Below are 12,537 nucleotides of genomic sequence, written 5' to 3' on the forward strand. Positions count from 1 at the left end.
GCTATATCCTGTGGAAAGAAAGCACGCTGGAGGTGGGGGGGGGGGGGAGAAAAAATATAGGAGAATGAGCTTTTAGGCCACATTTCTCCGTCCCAAGCAAAACCAGCAATCCAATTGGGCAAAGTCTGTGGTGATTCTACCGCACAACAACACACTGGCTCCCCAGCCCCCTTCTGGCTCCCTGACTGTTGGTCAGCATGGCAATGAATGCTGCACCAGTTCTAGGCGTATCTAATCCCCCTCATAAAAGGCTATTGTAGCAATAAAACTGAAACCAATGGCTTTTTTTTCATTTATTCTCTGCCTCTCAGCACTCCAAACTAATAGCATGGGGGAGGTGTTTGTCTTCACATTTTCTTTTCCAACACACCATCTCCCCTTTTTTTTAAAAAAAATGAAGAAATATTATAGAGTTACATGTTGTTCAGTAGGTAGTTAGAAGGAACTATTCACAAACCAACACTGCTCCCATGGAATGTGTGATTTACATATTTAGTCCCTCAGCAAAATATTTTCTTACTGCCTCTGACAGATACGAAAATCACACTGAATGAGTGTCAGCATCTGTCCTGATGCTTTCTCAAGATGTTTTTTTGTTCCCACTTTGTTCCTTGACCTCAAGGTAATGAAACAGGTGATAAGGGATACTTTGTGGGATGGGTGCCTATTTCTTGTAAACAGGTGGCTGAATTGTAGTTGCATTAAAAGCAGGCCAGTGGAAGGAGGGCTGTGCTAAGTATTGTTCTTGTGCATTCAGTTGCCGGACACAGAATTTTTGTGTCATATAAAGGGGAAGAGCAATCTGGGTCCCTTTCTCCAAGTCAAAGCGTCTCACACCCAAAGCCCTGGCTCTTGTTGTTGTGTGCCTTCAAGTCGTTTCTCACTTATGGTGACCATAAGATGAACCAATCATAGGGTTTTCTTGAGGGGTGTTTCTTGAGAGGGGGTTTGCCATTGCCATCCTCTGAGGCTGAGAGGGTGTGACTTGCCCAAGGTCACCCAGTGGGTTTCCATGGCTGAACAGGAATTCAAACACTGGTCTCCAGAGTCATAGTCCAATGCTCAAACCACTACACCACACTGGCTCTCTCCTGGCTCTAGTATCCAAAGTTATTTGGCATTTGAAGCAGAAAAATCCCACTAATCTCTCCCCACTCTTCTGGCCCTTGAAACACAAGATTTCTAAGCTAAACAACTGACAAATTGCTGGAATGCCACTGCACTCCAAAGCAGCAGCATAAAGCAACCACTTCACTCAGCTCCTCTTCAGCAGTTGTCCAAATTTATGCCAGTACAACTACACTGGAGGCACACTGCGCCAGAGAATATTGGATTGCTCTGTTGCACAACCCAACAACAATGTCTTTTGTTTATCTCTTTTCTAATGGATATCGTGCTCAGCAAATCCTGATTAGGATACCACTCTAACAACTTCCTAGAAAGTGTAATAGCAATTACATCAGCTTAAGTCTTCAACAGAATTCTAACCAATTTTGGTTTTTTACCACACCCATTGATTCTGTGATGAAAACTCATTGATCTGCTGTACACTCAGGAGGCCACGTCTGTGTGAGACAAGGTGTGGAAAGTATGGTCAATACACCACCTGAAGCATCCCAAATTCATTTTTTACTTCCAAGAGCCCCCAGCACCACCTACAAAAATGTTGCTGTCCCCAAATATGCTGAGGGAGGGATGGGGACTATTTTACCATGTCCCCCTCCCACAAGCACTTTTAGGACCATGAGAGCCCTTTATAACAAGAAGTTGTCTTCCTGGATTTTTTAAATACAGTGGGCCCTTGGTATATGTACTCTTATGAGTGTATTTTAATAATTTCATAGTGTTGTATTTTAACTGTGGTTTTATGTGTTTTAACTGTGTTTTGTATTTTAGCATGTTGTAACCTGCCTTGAGCCTTTAGGAAAGGTGGGAAATAAATAAATAAATAAATTTTATCCACTGGGATTTGATTCCAGGATCAGTTGTGGATACCAAAATCTGTGGATGTGCAAGTCCCATTAAATACAGTAACATAATACAATAGTGTCCCTTATATAAAATGGCAAAATTAAGGTTCAAGCTGTGGATGATTGAATCCATGTATTAAAAAATATGTGGAGATGGAGAACTGACTGTACCTCTTCTAGGCCTAAAATAGTCCAGGAGAGATAATATGTGACAAAAGTTGTACCTCTCCCACATCTCTAGGGGTGGCTGGGTACATAGAGGCCAAAGTTCTTTTGCAATAATGTTTCAGAGGCAGGACCCCCCCCTCCATTAGAAAAATGAATGGTGTGTGCTGCTGCGCCGAAGCACTCAAGCCCCATTATGATGGTGGCACTTAGTCTGGACCCCCCTTCCTAAAATCCTAGCTACATCCCTGCTCCAAAGTCTCCCACTAATGTGTTCTCACCAGTGGCAGACAGTTGCTCACCCTTGATATAAGGGAAAGATAAAGTGTGGTTCTTCCAATGTTGTTGAACTAGTGTTCCCATCATCCCTTACCATTGGTCATGCTGGTAGAAGGTCATGGGAATCAGAGTCCAACAAACACTGGAGAACCAGCCTTGTCCTATGGGACTGTTTTCAAAGTGGCTATCAGGCTGACTGTGTTTTTAGTTTTAAGATAGAGCATTATTTTATTTATGATGGAAATGCATTAATTACATTAGTGTAAACTAACCAGCTGAGAGGGAAAATGATTCCAAATAAGGTTAACAAAACTGTAAAATATACTTTTAAAAATGTGTTTAATATATAAATAGAATGACTATCCATATGGGGCATGTGTAATTTATGCTAGTAAACTGTGAATGCATTAACTGGTTCAGAAACCGCTCTCTTTTTGAAATTGGAATGCAAGGAAGTGTCACACTGCATTAGATTACAGCCTTTAATTTTGTCCTTGCAGGATTTTTTGTTTCCTCTGAAAAGGAGGAAACAGTAAAACAGAACAGAATAAGTTGGAGCAAATCAGGCTGGCTCATATTAAGAAACGGTTTAACATAAACAGTAAATGTATTTCCTGTAGGATTAGGTTACTTAGACCAGCTCGAAAAATGGACACATCAAACCAGCTTTGCACTAGTTTACAGGCTCTGCCACCAATGCTGCTTTACATATGGCACGCACATTTAAGAAATGTACAGCTTTGCTCTAAGGTGAAGCACCCAAGGTTTAACACAGGTGGTGGATTGGATTTAAAGATGTGAAACTGGTCTGTAAAGACAGACTTCCTTGTCCCTGCATCTACCTGGCAATTCCCCCAGCCCCTGCCTCTCATCAAATGCAACACAGATGTCCAAGGGACTGGAAAACATCAATTGATATCTGGAGGCACTTTCTTTGAGCAAAGGCACCTTCTGACAGTAATGTTAAAAGTCACAGGAGAAGAAGAAATCACCTCACCTTCCAGTATCTCCCAGCCAAAGTTGTGCTTATAATGAGTTCTGAGTCTTTCATGTATCTGAGGGAAATCTGGCAAATATAGAACAGGGTCTGAATTTAATTTGTCTTCCATTTCCTGTTCTTGGGGTATTTGCAATCAAGCAACTCTGAATGCTACCAATTACAGTTGGCCGTCCTTATCCACGGATTTTTTATACATGGATTCAAGCATCCACGGCTTGAAAATATTTTTAAAAAAGTATAAATTTCAAGTATCAAAACTTGATTTTCCCATTTTATATAAGGGACACCATTTTGCTATGCCATTGTATTTAATGGGACTTGAGCATACACGGATTTTGGTATTCACGGGGGTTCCTGGAACCAAACCCCAGTGGATAACAAGGGTCCACTGTATTGTAAGTGACTAAAGATGTATCCTCACTACAGAAACAAAGCAGTCTGGCACCACTTTAACTGCCATGACTCTGTCCTGTGGAATCCTGTGATTTGTGAGGCACCAGAGCATTCTGACAGACCAGGCTGAATACCTCACGAAACTACAAATTCCAGGAATCTACAGGATGGAGCCATGACAGTTAAAGTGGTGTCAAACTGCTTTATTTCTGCAGTGTGGATTAACTTTAAGAGAATTGCTATTAACATTCCACAGTACCAGAGAGCACTTTCTATGGGTATATCCTGTTATATTCCATCAGCATTACTGGACATGACTTTACTGCAGTAAGCAGAAGGCAGAGGGAGGACTAATTTACCTTTGTGGATATTCTAAAATAGCTTTATTGATGAGCAATTGTTTTGAAAAATAGATTAATTAGCATTAAAATAGCCATTCTTCTAAACAGGATAGCTTCATTTGTGTCCATTACCACAAAATGTTTATAATAATAATAATAATAATAATAATATTCTTATATGTCACCCACACATATATTTTAGTATTAATGAAAAATAAATGGGGTGATAAAATAGATTCCATACAATGTTCTAAATGACCTCATGTAACAACCATCAAAAGATTTTAAAGGTAAGATAAAACAAGGTGAAACATGAGACATTTCAGTATATACCCCAGGTTCAGTCAACCATTATCTCTAGAACAGTTACAATGAATTTCACTTGGCAGGTATGTCACTACACATGTTGAAGCCATGCCTCTTACTAAAATTACATGTGATCCACATATGCTGAGATTGTACTACTGCCCAATCTCTTTCAGATAAATCAGATTTTCTGTGATCATTTAAAAAAAGAGCCACTGAGAAAACACAGGTGGAATATGTTTTGATGTTACAAATTTGGATAACCTGTGAAACATGAGTGAACTAAGAATGGCAGTTCCCCACTAAAAACCAACTTAGATTGCCTGTGAAGAAAACAACATTCAGAGACCACAGACACACACAGACAAATATCAGATTCTCCCAATATTTTTTATTACAATTCCCATAATCTCTGACCAACCTGACGAAGATTTATAGAAGCTGTAGTCCAAAACATACTGTATGGATGGTATCATATTATCACCTCCTGTTTTCATCCATACTACTGCTGTTCTTTCTATAGTGCCTGGCCAATCACAGGCTGGAGACAAACAACACAGATTCTCCTTACCTTCAACTCTTATCTCTAGTCAAACAGGTTTTTTATGTTATAATGGGAAAGAAACAACATTGGCAACAACAGTTCTACCATATCCTTTTCAATTTTCTGGAAAACATTTTTTTTCCTACAAAGTTATCTCAGCAAGATCCTAACCTAACTACCAATCTCTCTTTTCTTACTGACTATTTTCACAAGTTTGGCAACAGAATAAATTGACACGGTTGCAGGATGTCATGAAGAAATCTTTTCCACTGTTTTTGCTTCTAGTTGTAGCAGTAAACTGATACAACAAAAACATAGCCTCCTGATATCACATACCTTGAAGGTTTGATTCATGGAGAGAAGCACTGTAGTTCTATGGAAAGAGCACCTCTTTTTTTTACACAGAAGTCCCTATTTCAGTTTCTGGCATTGTAATTCAGATAAAAATCCTGGATCAGTATCCACTGACCTCGATCAGGAGTCAGCAATTTGGTGACCTTCAAGTATTATGGCCTATAAATGCTATAATTCCAGACCACTGGCCATATGATTGTGGTGGAAAAATCAGAAGAATATCAGATTACCTGTTCCTGAGCCAATGGTGTGACCATTTCAGAGCTAGATAAGACCAATATTAAAACTGCTTTAACATATTGTTGTCTTACTAGCACAGTGATGGTGTAATCATTATATTCTGATTTCTTATTAATTAGATTAGTTATTTTCTGCATTTCTGTAAATATTTTTGCCAGAATTCTTTAACTTAACATAGCTAACACAGAAAAAAGATACCTATTTCCTCACATTATCTTGAATATTTCGGTGATATTTTACTGATTGGCTTTATCTGTGTAACTGAGTTTTAATGGTGTATTACACCAATAAAAAGATGAAGTAAGCTATGCTCACTCACCTGGACAAAGATTGATGAGAGATGAGGAGTTCTGTAGAGACGACCACCAATTATCCTCATTTTCAAAATCAAGGTCTTTTCCCCAAGATTAAAAGTGTATAAAGTAAATCTAGATGGACTGATGTTCGTAATAAACATAGACATGATTTGCTATCCAGATATATAGAATATATCCACACTCATTACAGAGTTATGGGAATCTGATAGTGCTTTAAACATCATTAGTTTGTCCCATGATATTCTGGGATTTGTTGTTTGATGAGAATTCTCTGCTAGCGAGTTCTAGGGAACTGCTCTGAACCATAGCACTAGAGCTCCCTAACAGATAATTATAAATATTATATCTGTGTAGTCCACATAGACTCAATTATTTTAATTCCACCCCCTTTCTACCAGTTTATTCACTCAGTTATTAAGAAGAATCCATACAATTGTTCGTTCAAAATGTTCTACTCTAGTGTCTTCCATGCTGTTATTCCGTTTTCTCAAATATTTGGGTCTGGGTGATTCTTCCACCTCCTCTTTGAATGAACTTACAGTGCTGGGCTATCCAAGTGTTACTGAAACACCTGGTAAAGCAGTTGTCTATGAGACAGGAAATGGCACTGATGGTGATGCCTTACCTTTCTGCATTGTTAGCCTTGCTGTTTGCACTATTATTTAATATGTCCTGCAATTACTTTCTACATAATGTTTCAACAGCTTGTTTAAAAATGTTCCAACTTGTTTAAAAAGGTCTATTTGTTGCTTTGTACAAAAGTATTTAATCCTTGGAACAAGCTGCCAAATCCAAGCAAGAGACAGAGCCTGGAAACATTACTTTTTTTAGACTACAGCTCCAAGAATCTTCTTTGGGGAAAATGTCAGGCAACTAGGAAAAATAGACAAAAGAGACAGTGAACTGTGCGACTTATACTGAAGATTTTCATGATAACCATAATGTTCATTCTAAGCAAAGAAGAAAGAAAAAGAAATGTAGAAACATTTTAAATACAGGCACTTTCAGTGAACTACCTTCCATGTAGCTGTTATGTTCCCAGAAAGGAATTATGTACTTAGTGCTTTTATCTTAATGTACTTAAAACAGGGCTTAACTTCTTTTGAAATCCAGAATTGCTTGTTTACAGAAATGTCTCTAATACAGAAGCAAGAATGGAAAAGGAGTGGCCCATCAGCAGCAGATTCCTATAGATAAGGCAAGTGAGTATGCATAGTTATACTATTTTCAAAGATCAGCCAATGAGAAGCCATAAACTGGATTTCAGAATGCATCCATAATAAAGATTGGTTGTCCCATTGTTACATAATCTTTTACTGGACGGACATCCTGCAGAGAATATAGACAAATTTCTAGCTTAAATTTATTTTTCTGGCTGATTATTCTTATTTTTTAAACTAAGTGCAGCAACGTTTGGCTAAACCAAATTCAAAATGCTGGTTGTGACCTATAAAGGCTTAAGTACAAACTTTGTGACAGATTATGGTTGTATCCAGATTTTAATACCATTTTAAGTGCTATAGAAATGCACATATCTAGGTTGGGGAACACTTGGCTTGACAATAGTATATGTGAAAGGGATCTTAGGCCTGAAGCAGATGGCCAAACGTGCCGGTTTTGGGCTGCATTAGGGGCATGGCATTTACATGACACATGCCCCAAACACGGCTGGAAACAACCCCAATCCAGAAGAGCCATCAAAAAGCTGCTCCTTGCTAGAGCACAGTGGCAGTTCAGATCAGGGCTGGGTGCGTGTGGTTGCTGTGGCTCTGGCATGATTGGGGCCAGTGCAGCCATGCACCACTCTTTCAGGTCCATCTGCATGACCCCTAGGAATCCTAGTAGACCACAAATTGAATATGAGTCAACAGTGTGATGCAGCAGCTAAAAAAAATCAATGCAATTCTGAGCTGTATCAATATACAGTCGCCCCTCCATTTTCATGGACTTCGAATCTGTGTCTCTTGCCCATTCGCGGGGAGCGAATGGAGGGGGACAAAATGGGCCCACACCCAGAGCGTGCTCATGGGTGACCACAGGTGCACACTGCCATTAAAGCCAATGGGGCTTGAATACCGGTAATTTTCCATTTTTGTGTGTGGGGGTCTGGAATGGCTCCCCTGTGAAAACGGTGTGGGGGGGGGTACTGTAGTGTCTAGATTGAGGGAATTAGTAGTACCATTCTATTCTGCTTTGGTCAGGCCTTACCTGGAGTACTGTGTCCAGTTCTGGTCTCCACAATTCAAGAAGGTTGTTCACAAGCAGGAGCATCACCAGAGCAGGTCAACTAAAATGGTGAAAGGTCTGGAGTGACTTAGGGAGCTGGGTATGTTTATCTCAGAGAAAAGAAGGCTATATGACAGCCCTGTTTAAATATCTGAAGGAATGTCATGTTGAGGATGGAGCAAGTTTGTTTTCTGCTGCTCCAGAGCAATGGTTGCAAACCCACCACATTCTCTTGAGCCTTTCATTCTTCCAGAGCTAAACTATGGCCTGTTACACACAGCCAAAATAAAGCTGCTTCGAGTCACAGTGGAGGTATGGTGTTTCAATGATGCATGCGTCCTAAGAGTCCAGAAGCCACACCAAAGCCACGCTCCAGTCTTTAGGGCTGGTGCGTGGCTGTGGTGCAACTTCTGGACTCTTAGGACGCATGCATCATTGAAACACCATACCTCCACTGTGACTCGAAGCAGCTTTATTTTGGCTGTCTGTAACAGGCCCATGATTGCATCTTGGCTTATTATTATTACCTCCTCCTCCTTCTTCCATCTTTTAGTTCTATTCTTCCTTACCAATATTTGTGACAGCATCTCCCTTTGTTCAGATACCTTCTTAGGTTCCTCCTCTTTTATGGGGCTATTGAAAATTCTGTATTTTCATTTTACATTACTGATTTTCTTCAATCACTCTTGTCTCTCCAATTCATATTCTATCATACCTTTGCAGACTGTAAAATATGCCAACTTTTCATTTTTGTACACATAAGGTATTGTGCATTTTTTTAAAAAAAATTTCAGCATCTAACTGGTATTTGGATGGATATTTTATGCCTGTATAATCTCATAGTAGTATAAAAGTGTGAAAAAAAATAAGTAGATTAATCAAAAAATGTTTTGGTGATTAATTTATTTGATTAATTTGTAAACAATTTTAAACTTCTGAAACTCAGAATAAAGAAGCATTACTTTTGGTTTATTTAATCATTATTTTGAAAATGTAATTACAGTGGGGCCTCCGCATACGCGGACTTTTTATAAGCAGCTTTGAGTGTACGCGCTCAAGCTGCTGGGTGCGCGCGGGGCGGAAGGGGCGGCGCGTCCCATTCAGTTGAATGGGGGTGCGCGCGCCCGTTGTGCCCCGCGCACCTCTGCACCGCCGTGCACGAGCCCCATTGTTTACAATGGGGCCCAAGCATAGGTGGAAATCGCCATATGCGGCAGGATCCGGAATGGATCCCCCGCGTATGGCGAGGTTCCACTGTATTCTGAATTTTTACTAACATACAAATGTACTTAAAATTCATAATTTTGGTTAATCAGCACACATTTATTCAATCAGCTGACAGAACTGAATAACAACAACACAATGCAGCCAAGATAACACATTTCTAAAATCCACTGTTATTAATGACAGAGATTTATACATATGTACCTACCTGTCCTGCTGAAATCAAAGTAATAACAAAGTTAAAAGCAACTGCAATTAAAAGTAGTTTCACTCTGATGCTAGAATAGTATAGAAAACTTGAAATAAGGCATAGGTTTTAAAGAGATGAAAAATTAGAACAGAGGAACGCTGACAAATCATTTGATATGACTGATAATAATAACTAATCAGTAGGAAACATGTTTTCATGACCAATGAATTATCATCATCATTATAGAAGTGGCAATTAATTTAAGTAAGTTCAGCGTTGTTATTCCTCAACATAACAGCTACTGTAAGCAAGTAGACCAAGAGTCCAGCAACCCAGTTATATTCATGCCAGTTGTATTTACTCTCTTCTCTAGTTTTATTTCCTCACAACAGTAAGGAACTCTTTTACAGAAGATAACCTTTATGGTTTTTTGTGGGGTTTTTGGGGCTATGTGGCCTTGTTCTGGAAGAGTTTATTCCTGACATTTCTTCCAGGACATGGCCACATTGCCCAAAAGCCCAACAAAAAACTATGGATGCCAGCCGTGAAAGCTTTCGACTTCACATGACCTTTATGCTTTATAAATATGTTGCTGCCAAATACACAGTAACCACATGAGTGTGCTAATATGCTCTGGGGAATTATACCTTTTAAAGGACAGCATGGTTCAAAATCCACAGCCATTGAAGTAGGCTTTTTTTAAACACCTACACACATTTCCACTGAATATTTTCTGAATTATCAGAATGGGGTGGGATGATGTTTCACCCTTGTCAGTTTCAGTTACTAAAACATTTGTTCAGTCAGCCATCCTTCTGTAACATTAGGATTGTATAATACAGATAAAGTAGAAGCATGTTTGCAATCTCACCCAGTGACCATTCCTTGGCAAGTTAACAGACTAACTATTCAGAAGCAATTTTCTTCAGGCTGAATGTATGTGCTGACCGTAGCAGATCACTTCCCAAAATGACCCTTCCCCCACCCAGTGCTAAATACAATCTGTCTCCCACTCACTATAATAATAATGTGCAAATGACTGTAATTTTGCAGACATGAAACAGCCTAAAGTGAAACAAGTCTAAACAGAGGTCGCTTTTCAAAAGTTGGGGCTATTACCCAAATAGGTAACACACACACACACACACACACACAGTATATATGTGTGTATGTATGTATGTATAATTTTTTAGAAACTACCAGCGACCTGTGTTGTATGCATTATAAGATATTCAGCTCCTTCCCTTCAAGAAATAAAAATTAAGTCCCAGCCACTTCAATTTTGCTTTTCTGAAATACACTAATGGATGATATAACACTAGCTGGAGAAAAAGAGGGAAGGACATGCCCTGAAATCACATGCAACAGCATGGTTTTTTCAAAAAAAGCAGAAGTGTAGGAAGCTGTGCTGGCATGAATTCATTCAGGAGTGGTTGTAGCTGAAGTCATTATGGCCAAGTCTGGCAGTCCCGGATTATAATCATCATTTAGTGCACATAGGGAATGCTTTATGTTTTGACAAACGCTTTGAGAAAGCAATGGCAACACTCCAATTGTTAGTCCCAACTAGAGCAGGCCCATTAAATCAAATGGGAATTTGATAAGGCACACATTTGATAAATGCAATAGGACCAAGGCTACAATAGGACCAAGGCTGCATCTGCTGTGCAGAAATAATGCAGTTTTACATTACTTTAACTGCCATGGCTCAACGCTATGGAATTCTAGGATTTGTAGTTTTGTGAAATACTTAGCCTTCTTTGTCAGAGACAAAGAAGCAAACTACAAATTCAAGGATCCCATAGGATGGAGCCATGACAGTTAAAGCTGTGTCAAATTGCATTATTTCTGCAGTGCAAATGCAGCCTCAGTCCTGTGGGGCTAATAATTAGGTTTAGACCAATGTGTAAATCAAGGTAGGAATTATGCAGCCCTCCAGTTGTTGGACTACAACTTCCAGCATTCATCACCTTGGATGTGCTAGGTAGGGCTGGTGGGGGTTGTATGCTAATGACATCTGGTGCTCTTGCATGAGTTTCACTTGCGGTGGAAGAGAGAGTTGCCCATAACAAAATCTATATGACTATAACTAATAATTACAACCAGATATAGATATAATATATATAATATGAAATGAATTCAATATTTTTTTTAAATCGCATACAATATTTCATATTTACTAGCAATGTAATTTTTACAATTATAATGCAGGTCAGTATTATTATACCACAATGCAGATCAGATTGGGGCTCACAGTTCAAATGCTTAAGTTATAATTTTGCACATTTACTTGATTGTTAGTCCCACTAATAGTTGTGGGACTTATTTACATGCACAGGATAGATTGGAAGACTGAAATTCTGTGTTTACACATAGCAGGCTGTATGTAGCAGACACATTAATGGGGCCTACTTACTAGTCTAAAGGGTCATTTAATGTACTTGTAAAAACATTATTTTCACAACTGAAACCAGAAAACTGGCACCATCAAGATATTCTAGAAAGGTTTACAGTGCACAGAACTTTATTACTGTTTTTGAAAGTGTTTAGACTTAGCTGAATTTTGCTAATCAGTGGTCTTATCTTATTTAGAAAACACCCACTTTGCAAGCACTCACTCTTGTTAGCACAGAACTATGTATTCTGGCAGCCTGTGTGGGAAGACCTCCTAAGAGCTGACACAACAGCCCTTATTTACATTGCAACTACACTACTATAAACAGAACTATTCTCAAGAATTTCTCTTTTCATTTCCAGGAAGCATTCAGTTTTGCAGATTAGCAATACTATGGTAGTTTAGACTGCTCAAATAAGTATTTCTTAAGCTTTTGAATGTTCACAAGCCCAGCTCCAGCTCTTTATTAATTCACTCCAAATCATCTTCTCCCAGTCTACCACCAACTATTAGTTTTGTGGTCAAATGCACAATGATCCTCTCATTAAAAGTTCAGTGAACATAGCTCCCTGTAGCATTTGTGGAGCTTGGGT

The sequence above is a fragment of the Sceloporus undulatus genome, chromosome 2 (assembly GCF_019175285.1).
Source record: "Sceloporus undulatus isolate JIND9_A2432 ecotype Alabama chromosome 2, SceUnd_v1.1, whole genome shotgun sequence".
NCBI lineage: Eukaryota > Metazoa > Chordata > Lepidosauria > Squamata > Phrynosomatidae > Sceloporus > Sceloporus undulatus.